At 39.9% G+C, this 3,716-nt stretch overlaps 1 pseudogene; it reads right to left on the bottom strand.

The window, feature by feature from the left end:
- Positions 1–448: 448 nt before the first annotated feature.
- On the bottom strand, positions 449–1,771 carry LOC112168624 (annotated as a pseudogene).
- Positions 1,772–3,716: the final 1,945 nt, after the last annotated feature.

The raw sequence follows: 3,716 nt of genomic DNA, 5'->3' as shown, positions 1-3,716 counted from the left end.
CCTACAATACAACAGCCGCCGCTACTCGGAGCCAAAAGGCCGGGAAAAGTGCCATATCGCCAAATTGCCGACTTCAAATAGTCTAGATTACAACAACTAAACAAATCTTTCATTCTATTTAAATCTGCAGTAACGAAAAATGTTCAAAGTAGAGTGTGAAATTTACCTCCCAAATTTATACAAGATGTAGCAGTACTCTTTTCTTTATTAGCTCAATGCCTTAAATACACAGTTACATATCAAGCACAAGATGTAGTACGTTCACACAAGAACCAGCAAATTTCTTCATTCACTGTAATATCAACCAAACTTCACAGATAGTATATGACAACTGAAAAACAAAGGAGATATCTGAAGCATAAAACAGTACGTCAACATGTTTAATGGCCTTCACATAAGAGTAAAAACTTAAAACCTTCCTAGCCAAGTAGATTTTTCCTAATGGACTTCAATTCAACTGACTGATATCCTTTCGGTTTGTTGGGGAGTCAGTAGAACATGCAATCCCAATTCCAAATATCAAAGTCAAGCACTCTTCAATTTTCTGTGGTGTAACACTCAATTGTCTATGAGCTTCAACGACACTGGCGGTGCCTTCCTGAAGAGCTAGTGATTTTGAAATCTCTGAAACACATTCAGGGAGAGCTGTCTTCACATAATTATGAAGATTCAAGCCATCACTGAACATATGATCAGTAGGTCTCTTCCCAGTAAACATTTCTAACAAAAGGATACCAAAGCTGTAGACATCCCCATATACAGATACCTCACTTCCCATACCATACTCTACAATTCAGAAAGTATCAACAAATATTTGTCACTACATCTATGAATAAATCAAATTGCTCTTATTGAAATATGTAAGAGTAAAACAGCGGAAGAGAAATTTTTGAAGCATATGAGAAAAATTACCTGGTGCAACATAACCAACCGATCCTCTAATTCCAATGGAGCTTGACTGATTTTCAGGCACATTAGTGGTTGGTGCTGTTAGAAACCTTGACAGCCCAAAGTCAGAAACATGTCCAGTCAGATCACTGTCCAAAAGAACATTACTTGGCTTGAGATCACAATGAACAATCGGTGTTGCACATTGGCTGTGAAGATAATCCAATGCACTAGCAACATCAATGGTGATGTCGACCCTTTGAACTAGATTTAAACTTTTGGGTGCTTCTGTTAGCTCTTTAGTTCCAGTAGATGGATGCAATCAATCCTCTAAGCTCCCATTGTCCATGAACTCGTAAACAAGAGCCTTAAAATCATTGCCATTGAAATCAATACTTGAGCATGCAGTTAAAATCTTTACCAGATTTCGATGTCTGATGTTTCTTAATGCCTCACATTCGGAGATGAAACTCTTAGAAGCACCCCGATGTAACATGTTAAACACCTTAACAGCAATAATAGCTGCATCATCATCAAGAATTCCTTTGTACACAGACCCAAAAGCGCCAATGCTAATAAAATTAGTTGAAGAGAACCCATTAGTAGCGTTTAGGAGACTAGCATATGAAACTTGCAACATAGAGTTCCCCAAAGTGCTCAATTCAGTTCCTTTCATTTTCTTTCTTGAACAACGAAATAGAATATAGATCACCACAACAATTCCCAAAAGAGTAAATCTAGATACTAAAGAGATCATTATTTTCATTCTACGAGACAATCGTCCTCCTTTAGACTCCTTAGACTTGCACAAAGGAAGTTGAAGATTAGCAGTGACGCTGCAGAGCCCAATGTTTCCCACAACTGAATTGGCACTTATGTACATTCTTAAAAACACCCCCAATTGGTACTGCTCCCCAAAAATCATTGAAGGACAAGTTCAGATTTTGCAAGTTACCAAGGCCCTCTAGGAAATGTGGAATATCTCCTAAAAAATTGTTGCGAGAAAGGTCTAAATCTCGAATCCCTCTCAACTCACTCATAGATGAAGGAATGAGCCCATGGAATAAGTTACCTTGCAAGTGTAAGACTTCTAAACTCTTACAATTGCCGAGGCTAGGAGGAAGTTCTCCAGATAACAAGTTGTCTGAAACATCCAATGCACCTAGATTCTTCAAATTTCCTATCTCCAATGGGAGAGAACCATAAAAATGATTTTTTTGACAAGTTCAAAGAAATTGATAAAAAAGGGAGGCCAATAGGCAGTTGTTGGGGTATTGTGCTATCAATGTTATTTTGAGAAAGATCCAACTCTAGTAACCCCTGGCATTGCCCAAGGCTTAAAGGGATGGTGCCATTAAGATTATTTCTTTGCAAGTGAAGAAGGGTTAACATGGTTAAATTTCCAAGAGAGGATGGAAGGCTCGGGGATAGTTTGTTGCTATTAAGAAACAATGCCCCAAGCCTTATAAGCTTCCCAATGTCAGTGGGGATGTTGCCTGTGAAGGAGTTTTCCTCCATAGACAATGATTGCAAGTTGACAAGATTCCCCAACTTTGGGATGCTACCATGTAGGTTGTTTCCTTGAACCCAAAGCTGTTCAAGATTGGTTGAGAGATTGCATACTGATGTGGGCAATGTCCCTCCGAAATTGCTGTAGGCTAAAAACACCCACATTAATTGTGTGGCATTGATCATTTCCGAGACAAAACTCAAGTCACCATCTTTACCACTTCCAAGATGATTATCTGCAACTGAGAAAACCATGAGGTTATGAAGTAGTAGCAAACTGGGCACTCGTCCTGTTAGATTGTTCCAGGAGACATCGAAGGACACTAGACTTGTTGCATTGGATATTGACACTGGAATGCCTCCAATAAATTTGTTTCCCGAAATGCTAAAGACCTTGATGACTGGAAAAGCATCACTGAAGTTTAAGGGAAGATTTCCTTGAATTTGGTTTTGTAGTATATGGAAAAAGAAACAATGGCAGATAGGTTAAAAATGGAGGGAGGCATGGAACCAGACAACATATTACCGCCCAACGAAAAGAAAGTTAATTTTTTCAATTGGCCTAAAGACGTAGGGATGCTACCTACCAAGTTGTTAACAGTTGCACTGAGCTGCGTAAGAGATGAAACATTCCCAAAGGAAGGAGGGAATTCTCCAGTAAAATTATTTGTTAAACAGCGACAAGCGTGGCCCGTGGCCCACCATTGTACCGATACTGTCCCAACTTAACCACCTGATAGGTGTTGGGTTTTAATCACAAAAGGCCTCGGTACAATTGGGTGAGATCCACCCACTTATAAGTTATATTTTATTTATCACTTTTCCAATGTGGGATCTTTCCTCTTCAACACGCCCCCTCACGTGCAACCTAGCTCTAGGTATGCACGTGGAATTAATTGACAAACCCGATTCCACATTGGAAATCAGGTCACAAGTCCCACATTAGAGACTTGACCAATCACATAACAATCCAAGCCCCACATCGGACACTTGGCAATAATCCAATCGGAAACTTCCGATGGCCAATTTAATGAACTCAAACTAGGTCCATGATTGGAGAGGAGATTGGTGAATCAATTAATGAATGAACCCATATCCGGGTCCATGATGGCAACATATTGAAGGGCGACCCGCTCTGATACCATGTTAAACAGCGACAAGCGTGGCCCGTGGCCCACCATTGTACCGATACTGTCCCAACTTAACCACCTGATAGGTGTTGGGTTTTAATCACAAAAGGCCTCGGTACAATTGGGTGAGATCCACCCACTTATAAGTTATATTTTATTTATCACTTTTCCAATGTGGGATCTTTCCTC

Source organism: Rosa chinensis, chromosome 1 (genome assembly GCF_002994745.2).
Source record: "Rosa chinensis cultivar Old Blush chromosome 1, RchiOBHm-V2, whole genome shotgun sequence".
NCBI lineage: Eukaryota > Viridiplantae > Streptophyta > Magnoliopsida > Rosales > Rosaceae > Rosa > Rosa chinensis.
The sequence above is the reverse complement of the archived record's forward strand: the minus strand, read 5'-3'. Positions and strand labels throughout refer to the sequence as shown.